The sequence below is a fragment of the Andrographis paniculata genome, unplaced genomic scaffold, assembly GCF_009805555.1.
Source record: "Andrographis paniculata isolate CXL003 unplaced genomic scaffold, ASM980555v1 Contig69END, whole genome shotgun sequence".
Classification (NCBI taxonomy): Eukaryota; Viridiplantae; Streptophyta; class Magnoliopsida; order Lamiales; family Acanthaceae; genus Andrographis; species Andrographis paniculata.
Window position 1 is genome coordinate 6,023,063 of NW_026137605.1, and position 10,766 is coordinate 6,033,828.

At 32.6% G+C, this 10,766-nt stretch overlaps 1 long non-coding RNA gene across 1 annotated transcript; it reads right to left on the reverse strand.

Annotated features, from left to right (window-relative positions):
- Positions 1–6,506: 6,506 nt before the first annotated feature.
- Positions 6,507–7,254, reverse strand: LOC127263848 (uncharacterized). Its single transcript, XR_007841557.1, has 2 exons — positions 7,086–7,254; positions 6,507–6,991 (listed from the first exon to the last, which is right to left on the reverse strand). It is a non-coding gene; the product is annotated as an uncharacterized LOC127263848 (long non-coding RNA).
- Between the last annotated feature and the right edge of the window lie 3,512 nt (positions 7,255–10,766).

Genomic DNA, 10,766 nt, shown 5'->3' on the forward strand with positions numbered 1-10,766 from the left:
TCGTAATTTACATTAATTTTAAACATTCTATTTGAGATAGTCGTAATTTATGTAACTTCAAACCTTCTATTTGAGGTTATAATTGATATATCCATTCGATAGAATTTTACTTGGGGGTTTAACATTGGGCTTCACAATTTTGTTTCTCTCGAGACAAACAATAATAATCAAGCATTAATCAAGGTTTATATCTAATATATATAATATATTTTTAATTCAAATTAATCCAATTAAGTTGGTATATTGGACCGTCGCATTTTCACTCATCGATTACTTGGTCCTCTAAACTTTTAATTTAAAATTTTAAAATTAAATTGTATCGATTAAATAATTAATCGATTATCCAACAACATACTCTTTTCATTTGGCCTCCCAATGTAGAATTTGTGTTTGATTGTTATTCTAACATACATACAATGCAAAATTTACTGGATTTCATGCACGGCCAATTGAAACATCAACTAGATGACTCTACTGAAGAATTGGAAGCTGCGAAAAAAAAAAAAGGAAAGAAAATTGAAGCTGCTTTGGAGCGTTCACCAGTTCAAATTATGGTAAATCAATTCCATCGCTATCAACTCCAACAAGCAAAACAAATGTTGGAGAATCTTCCGTATGATTAATTCTATGCTCTTGGATTTTGCCAAGGTTCAAGCTCGAGGGATGTTGTTGGTCCTTCAAATCCTGGGAAGGTTGCTAATGAATGCAATGTTTCACCAATTCCTCGTGATTGGCTGAGTTTGTGCTTCTTTTGTTTGTTTTTCTTGTTTGTATTTTTTTTTTTCTAAGAATATTTAGTGAGTTCCCTCTCACTCAAGTTTGTTTACCTAGCTATAGGCTTTAGGCCTCCAGAAACACCTAGGAAATGTCCTATTATTGGTTGGAACGAAACGAAGATCGAATCAAGAGCGTATCAAGTTCAACAATATAAGTAAATGTAAGAAAAGCATATATAATTCATCTTTGAGGATACTTTGGATGCATGAAGAGACTCCAAGACTATCATCTCTGGAATCAGTCATGTGATAAGCATCACAATTAACCACACCTCCCAAATACTCCGAATACGTTCATTCAAGTCGAAGCCAAAGGTCATCTTCATCCTTATATAACATGAAACTAGATCAAAATTTAATTCAACAGTCCACTGTCACTCAAGTCAAAGAAAATAAACTTCCTCGTACATTCCTTCTAACTTTCGATACTAATAATGTGGAGAAATAAAAAAATTTTATTTTTCTTGTTTGCTTGTGTAGGAAAAGTCAAACTTGAAAAATAAGTTATTTTTATTTCTCTATTTTGTTTCTCTTCTATATCCGGAGAAATTAATATTAATACAATATATATTTTTTAGCAAAATAACATAAAATGTCCTGTGATTTTCGAAATTTGGTGAAACCCCTATGTGGTCCTAAAATTTCATAAAATCTACTTGTGGTTCAAAAAATATTGCACACTCACCCACCTTCTAAATTGCACTCACTCCGTTAATTCTGCCATAGCTTGACCGTTAATACCCATATTTGTATATTTTTACTTAGAATATTTAGGGTAGGGTTAAATAACATGTTAAGTGGCTTTGTCCCGCATTGGAGTGTTTTAAAATTGAGAGAAATTGTTTTCCCAGTTACTTGTGGTGACAAATTTTCTATAAGTTTTTCTCTATAAATTGGTAGCTTTGGGTTGGATTTGTATGACACACCATAAATTGACAAGTAGTATTCCCATATTTAGTTGGGGCTTACTTGTTTTTCATGGAGAGCTTTTGGAAAATTAAAAGTTGAGGGCTTTAGAATTGTTATTCAAGCATATTTTGTATTCTTTTTTTATAGTAAGAATTTGTTTTGTCTTTGCCCGTGGATGTAGGTCATATTGACCGAACCACTATATTAGCATCTTATTTTTGTCATTGTTAAGATTTTGCAAATATTTGTTTAGGCCATATTTATAACAAATTAGTATTAGAGCCCTTGTTATATTTTTTGGAATCTTTTGTTACCATGCAATGACAATCACAAGGACGGTAGTGGAGAATTGTGACAGAAATGTCAATTTTGGGATGTGACAGCTCAAAATGAAGGTCATTTTGGTCCAAGAAGTCGATTTGGCTATTCAGGGTATTAAAAACATGCCCAAGGATATGGAGAAGTCCATATTTTTTGAGCTGGATAAGAAGGTCCGTTCGAGCATTATCTTAAATATCTCTGATGAGGTTTTGTGGGAAGTTGCTACGGAGACCTCAACTAGGGCAATATGGGATAAGTTTAAAGCTTTGTACATGAAGAAGTCTATTGAGAATCTTCTCTACCTAAAGCAAAGCCTTTATATGCTTTGAATGGCGGAAAGTACATCATTACTCTCCCATCTTGATAATTTTAATTCAACTATTATGGATTTGGAAAATATTGATACTAAGATAGATGATGAGGATAAGACATTGCTACTTTTGTGCCCCATTACCCCAATCATTTAAGAATTTTCATGATACTATGATTTATGGGAAATAATTTTTCTCTTATCAAGAAATCAAGTCTGCTTTGAAATATATGGAGCAGATAGATAGAGATATCACTGGAGAAAATATTGGGGTTAATGATGAGAGTCTAGTTGTTAGAGAGAGATCGGATAAGAGAAACTATGGCAATAGTAAATATAGATCAAAGTCTAGACATCAAAATATAAAAAGTGTAACTATTGTCATAAAATGGGGCACATTAAAGTTGATTGCTTTAAATTGAAAAACAAGCAAAAGGGAAAATCGGTTTAAAAGAAATATAACACCTCTGAAGCTAGTGTTGTTGTTGATGATAGTGAGAGTAGTGTTTTTCTTGTCACTCATGATAGGGTGCGATGTACAGATGAGTGGATCTTGGATAAAGGGTGCACTTATCACATGTGTCCAATAGGGATTTGTTTGTTACTTATAATTCAGAAAACGGGGGAACTGTCAATAGGCAACAACGCCGTTTGCAATGTTGTGGGTAAGGGCACGATTCGTATCAAAATGTATGATGGAATTGTGAGAAAACTCGCTAATTTTAGACATGTCCCTGATCTGAAAAAGAATCTCATCTCTTTGGGCACACTTGAGGCACTTGGTTGCATGTACACGAGTCAAAATAGTATTCTGAAGATTTTCAAAGGTGCTCTCGTTATTATAAAAGTTATCCAATCTGGCAGCTTGTATACTTTGCAGGGGGCGATTGTCACTAGGCATGCATCTGTTTCATCATCCTCTTTGGTTGAATCTGATATCACCAAGTTATCGCGTATGCGTCTGGGGCATATGAGTGAAAAGGGCCTGAGAATCTTAAGCAGCAGATGACTTCTTTGTGGACAAAGTACTGCATCATTGGATTTTTGTAAGCATTGTGCATTTGGAAAGTAGAAAAGAGTGAGTTTTAAGTCACCAGCAGTTCACAAGACGAAATGTACCATTTGACTATATCTACTCTGATCTTTGGGGTCCATCTTGTGTTTCATCTAAATGTGGTGCCAATTATATGCTGACTTTTATTGATGACTACTCAAGAAAGGTTTGGGTATACTTTTTGAAAAATAAGAATGATGTTTTTCTAACTTTCAAATTGTGAAAATTTTTTATTGAAAAACAAACATGATAAAAATCAAGCGGCTGAGAACCGATAACAACTTGGAATTTTGTGGATGGGAGCTCATTGAATTTTGCAAGAGAGAAGACTTGTTCGGAATCGCACAATCAGGTTGATAAGCAATCAACATGGCTGCCTACATTGTCAATCGTTTTCCAAATTCTGCTATAAAGTTATAAAATCTTGAAGAAGTTTGGTCAGGTACCCCTGCTGATTATGTTTAGAATCAGTAGAGATGTTACCTTTGATGAAATGGCCATGTTGTCTACAAGGAGCCTTTGAGTTCATGAGAGAATACATAGAAGCAAGTAGAGTTCAAATTGGTTGTTCTAGACCCCTCAGTCAGACTCTTTTATTTAGTAGACATTAGTTGATATTACAAGTTCAGAAGAAAAGCCATATTCCATAGCCACTAGAAGATAGTGCAGAGACACTCGACCTCCACAACGGTATACAAATTTTTTCGCATATGCATTGTCTGTTGCAGAAGAAATAGGTGGAGACAGTGAGCCATCCACATATTCAAACACAATTTAGCGCGATGATTCTGTTAAGTGGATAGCGGTGAAGAATGAAGAAGTTGAGTCATTCTACAAGAATAATACTTAGGTTCTTATGAAACCACTATCAGATAAGAGAATTATTGGAAACAAATTGGTCTTCAAGAAAAAGGAAGACATTACAGGGGGTGATGACGTACGATATAAAGGACGGTTGGTTGGTTGCAAAAGGCAATATTCAGTTACATTATGTTGATTATAATGATGTTTTCTCACATGTTGTCAAATATAGCTCTATTCGTATTTTGCTTGCTTTGGTTGCCATTGAGGATTTTGAGTTAGAACAGATGAATGTTAAGAAAACCTTTCTGTATGGAGAACTTGAAGAAGATATCTACTTAAAGCAACCTCAAAGTTTTGAAATCATAGGAAAGGAAGACAATGTCTGTTTACTAAAGAAATCCTTATATGGACTGAAGTAGTCTCTGAAGCAGTGGTATAAGAGGTTTGACTCTTTTATGTTGAGTAATGAAAATTTGAGAAGTACTTATGATAGTTGTGTTTATTTTTTAAAGTTAGCTGACGGTACTCGCATCCATCTATTGTTGTATGTTGATGATATGCTTATTTCTGCCAAGAATATGTCCGAAATTCAATCTTTAAAGTTGCAGCTTACTAGTGAATTTGAAATTATGGATTTGGGAGCAACAAAGAAAACTTCTGGCATGGATATCCAATGTGATCGTGGACAAAGACGTTGGTCTTAACTGAAGAAAGCTATGTTAAGAAAGTTTTAGAGCATTTTGGCATAAATAATGCCCTACTAGTGAGTGTCCCTTTTACTAATCACTTTCGATTATCAGTTGCTCAGTCACCACAACCAGTTGAAGATGAACAAGATATGATGCCGTTTCCTTATTCAAATGCATTGGGCAATAGTATGCACCGGCCTAGATATTCTGCAGGCAGTCAGTGTTGTTAGTAGGTATATGTATTGTGTTGTCCTGGATAAGCACATTGGCAGGTTGTGAAGTGGATTATGAGATACTTACAAGGTACTTCGAATGTCTGTTTGGAGTTTGGAAGAAATAGTAGCTCTCTAATTGAATATGTACATTCTGATTATGCTGAAAATCTCGATAGAAGAAGATCTCTCTCAGGCTATGTATTTTGCATTGAAGGTTGTGCAGTTAGCTTAAAAGCATCATTACAATCAGTTGTAGCATTGCCTAATACACATGCAGAATATATGGCATTGAAAAAGGCAATTAAAGAAGCTTTATGGTTGAAAGATCTTTTGGGCGAGCTTAGTCTACATCAGAGTACTATTGTTATTCATTGTGACAGTCAAAGTGCGATACACTTGACTAAAGACCAAAGGCATCAAGAAAGAACGAAGCACATATGTGAAGTATCACTTAATCCAAGATATCATTGCTGAAGAGAATGTTTGCGTTCAGAAAATTGATACAAAGGAGAATCCTGCTGATATGTTTACAAAATCCCTTCCAATTCTCAAGTTCAAATAGTGTTAGTTGGATTGGAGTTCAGTGTTGGTGATTTAGCCCGGTGGGGCTTTCGTGGAGAAAGTGGAGCAAGCTCGCTATTTTGTTAATATTGGACACGCCAAGGTGGAGATTTTTTATGTGCCTTTGTCCTACATCTGAGTATTTTAAAGTTGAGAGAAAGTGTTGTTCGACATTACTTGTGGTGACAAATTATCTATAAGCCTCTCTCTATAAATTGGTAGCTTTAGGTTGGATTTTTATGATACACCAAAAATTCACAAATAGTATTTTGGTTGGGGCTTACTTGTTTTTTTTTTAGAGCTTTTAGGAGATTAAGAGTTGTGGGCTTTATAATTGGTTGAGCCATATTTCTAAAAAAACACTTTACCTCTTCGAAATTACTCCCGAACCAGACCCGACCCCCGATGCTTTGATCCGACACCGCTGCTCGCACAATTGTCCGGCCGATGCTCTATCAGACGATGTCACTCGTGCCAATGCTGATGTGCTCACCGAAAAATCCAAAATCTTTTAGACGGCTCAACGTGGCTGCCTACCATAGACCATCCACAACACCATCCGCTTTCCCATCTGCCCCTCTTTTTGTGTATATATATACATATCTGAATATTCAAACAATACCAACCACCCAATTTTGATTGTTCATTCTTCTTATTTTCTGGGTATTGCATAAGACTTGGGGCAGTTAAATTTCATTGCTTTGGGTTTTGAGGGAATCAAATTTCATTTCTTTTATGAGATTTTTAGACTTTGGTAGATCGATTGGGAACAAAAAAACAACTGATTTTTTTTTTTTTTACATTCCGGATCAATGAATTTATTAAACAAACTTCATAAACAAAAATTTGAATATGAGCGGATGTGAATTCAAAATAAAACCCAAAATTAATTAAACCAAAATTAAAATTAGGTATATCAAAACTAAGACAAACTAAGTCTGGAAAAGAGAAAACAAAACAAAAACAGACAGATTATAAAATAAAATTAAAGCAAAGCAAAGTTCTTCCTGATTGTGGTGTTGAAACGAATATGCAAATTCCCAAATTAATTTGAGAAGAAATTGAGCCATTGACGATTGGAGATTCGACCAGCAGAGGCGACTCCAGACAACGGCCGCACTTTTGGGCACTGGCTATGAACTCTATTCTTCGGCAACAACACGGAGGTTGTTCTTCCTTGGACAACAACAATGAACTACTCTAAACAAGCCCGATAGATGTCAAACTCCTACAACGTCCCAAATGTAGCCGATTTCAGGCTGTGAACAACTTTGGGAACCAATTCCAATCACAATTTCTCAGGTGATGGTGAAGAGCGGATCCTTTTTCTCTCTACAAAGAAACCCTGCTGCCTTCGTCAACCCCTCCAAATAAAAGAAAGGGGATGAGTTTTGGCCAACACAAAACCTTATCTTCTCCGACGCTAAGGATAAAGAGAAGACGTACCTCGATAACGTAATGCATAATTGGTGGTGGTGCTGCTGCTTCAAGGCCTAGTTTAAATTGAGGAAGAAATTAGGGAAGAACCAGGATTGCGGCCTTATTGAGGTAGGTGAAGAAGATGATTGTTAGGAAAGAGTTTTTATGTAATTTTCTTTTCTGTTATATGTGAATTTATAAAAATACTTGCACTTAAAGTGTACACTCCTCAATCTCCATTAAATATTGACAGTGGGAATACTTTTTACCATATTTTTGGGACCACTAGTAGATTTTACGAAATTTTAGGACCATGCGAGGTTTTTAGCAAGTTTCGGAAACCACAGGGGGATTTTAGGCTATTTTGCCTTTTTTTTAAAAAAAAAATGTATTATTTAATTTTGGAAAAATTGCATACAACTTCTTTGTGATTTCAAAATTTAGTGTAAATTCCCTTATACTTTAAAACTTACATGGCGTCCCCTTATACTATTAAAAAAAATATTACATGAAACCCCCTATCATGAAAAATTATAGATGTGAAAGCATTTTCTCATCACACAAAAAATGTGAAAGGGATTTCATGCAACATTTTTTAAAGTATAAAGGTGTATCATGCAATTTTTAAAGTACATGAGAAATTTAGACTAAATTTCGAAACCACAAGGAAATTGTGAATAATTTTACCTTTAATTTTTAGAATTTTTTCAAAAACTATATTTTTTTCACTCTTATAAAACATCACATATATTTTATCATTCAATTATTTAGTTTTTTTTTATAATTTTTTAAAAAATACACTAAAATTTAATCTTACAAAACATCGCATCTAATTTATCAGTCAAACAAAAAACTTTTTAAAATATTTTTCATGGATTCCCTCTTATTAAAATTCTCTCTAACCCGTTTAATTACTTCTTCTTGACTAATTTATCCAGATCGCTGTATATATATTTTTTAATATTTCTCAACTGAATCATTTACTTTATCAAATAAAAGAATTAATTCTCATTTTCTGCAATTTTATTCTCTATTTTTATTTTTCTATAATTCCATTATGTGTACCAAACTCCCTCTAATACTAATATTAATTTCTACAACTAAAATCTATTTATTTATTTATTTATATTCACATATTAAAATTGTGTTTGAAAATGGGGCCATCGTTCCTCATTCTTCTTTCCTCATATAACTGCCTCACCTAAGGGTGCACAAAGTTCGGATATTTGCAAATACACAAGTATTTGATATTTGAATCAAACCAAAAAAAGATTCAAAATTGTGAATTGTATTCGAACCAAAATCTTCGATTAACCGAAAATATATACAATATTTGCAAATAATTTTGAACTGTACTAAATTGAAAAACAAATATATTAAAATTTCAATTAAGTATTTACAAATATTTTAAATTGAACCAAAATTAATCCTAAAATAAATATATTCAAGAAACAACTAAATATATTCAAAATACATGCAAATCATCAAATGTTAAAACATAATGACATTAAAAAACATCCATAATGCTATAAAAATTCATATCCCTAAACAACATGCATGCATAATCCAAATCATACACCCAATTATCTAAAAATAAGGCAATGAAGGTGTAAATACAAGCATATCAAAATTTAAATTCATACATCTATACGAAGATCCTAAACTCATGCATATCCATAATGTCATTAAAAAAAATATTCATAAGTTATGAAATCATTTAAAGCGAATATCCATAATGATTGTCGATACATCTTTTTGATTCCGTAATGCCATTTTTATTTAAAGTTCTCCACTCATCTATTTTATCAAATGATCATAAAATATATTGAATTATATATAATCGATAATTATAGACAATAATCAATATTCAATTATTCATTGACAAACTACTACTTTTTAATGTACCAAATTAATTAATATGTAGGAAAATAATTGGCATGAATAATTATTTGGTTACCTCTGTGCTATTCCTCCAAATCAAGATATGTGTTTTCCATGCTATAAAAAAGTCAACAAACAAAATATATGTTATAGTTATAATTAAGTTGAATTATATAGTAGAATACATGCATACATGATACAACAACAATAGACGAAGATGATGGTTTATATATGTATGTATATGTAGTATTAGTATATGGTTTTAAAAAATAATTAGATTCTATTTTTTTCAAAATCTTTGCATTCTTCTTCATCCACTATTTGTGAATTACCCATTCGAATCCAATCTTGTATATATATGAGTGCTTTGACCAACTTTGGTGTAAGAGAACACCGGAAGTGATCTATAACAAGCACTCCAATACGAAAAGCATATTTTGAAGCAACCGTGGATACCGGAATAACTAATACATCTTTCGCTATTCGAGAGAAAGTGTTGGATATTTTGATCATATTGGTTTCCACCAATATAAGATATCAAACTTCAATTGGGTCATGTTTTTACATTCATCATCCAAATACTTATCCATTTCCAACTTCAATGCCCCATGCACTTCAATTACTTCAAATCCTTCCAATGTTTTCTCCAATTTGTTTTCTTAAAATCATCAATTTGGGAAAAAATGTGTTGCGCTAATAGAGTGAGCTTGGCTAGATGAATCCATTTCAATGTTGGATATTGTAGTTGAGTTATATTCATAAAACATTATTCTCACAATATTCTAAATTGATTGCAATTCTTTTTCTCGACTCTCTCTATACACGTTAGTGATCATAAAATTTACCCAACGTATTTTATGGTGAGAATCAAGAAAGGTCTTAAAGATAAATAATTTGATTGACATTCTTTCAATCCCCCCAATACTTGAAAAGCTTTGAAAACATTTTGGAAACCATCAATCTAACCAATGAATTCAGATCTTCCATCATTGATTGTATATTATATGCAACAAAAAAAATGTCTTTCATGTTTAAATTTCTAGTTGCATACTTGGATCCCGAGATTTTTACAGTTATGTTAGAAAAACATTTCAAAAAGGAAATAAATCTACATGCATATGACCAATCATCTTATGTGGGTGGCACTTTTTTATTTTTTTCAACTTTTCCTTATATTTTTTTATCTTCACGTTCCAATAAATTAAATGCATCTATTACTTTTAAGGAAACATTTGATATTTTATATGTTGAACTTCATCTTCTTTCACATCCAAAGAAACAATAGCATTTGTATTCAATTGTTGTTTTTCCATCAACTTTTTGAATGATTATCTTCGGTTGGAAGAAGATCTCTCATAAAGAATAGCATATTGGATTCGTTCTATTGAACCATTTATTTTATTCAATCATCATTAACAATGAGATTCAAGATATATGCACCACATCTCATGTGTAAAAGCTTTCCATCTAAAACCACTTCTTTACATTTTTTCAATCTATCTTTCAGCCATCTCAAGTTAACATCATTCGTATTTGCATTATCAACCGTTACATTAAAAATGTTTTTAATCGTCCATGCTACCAAACGATCTTCAATTTTCTTTTCAATTGCATAACATGAGTGACCAAAAATTGGAGAGAAATTCAAATTTTTTTTTTTGCGCAAATTCTACTCATAATCAATAAAATGCATAGTTAATGACATGTAACTCATATTTTAACAAGATGTCCAAATATCTGTTGTGAGGCAAACACTACCATTGTAATTCTTGAAAAAACTCTTCAACTTCTTATATTCAAAGATCTTAATGAACTTCCTAACAAGTG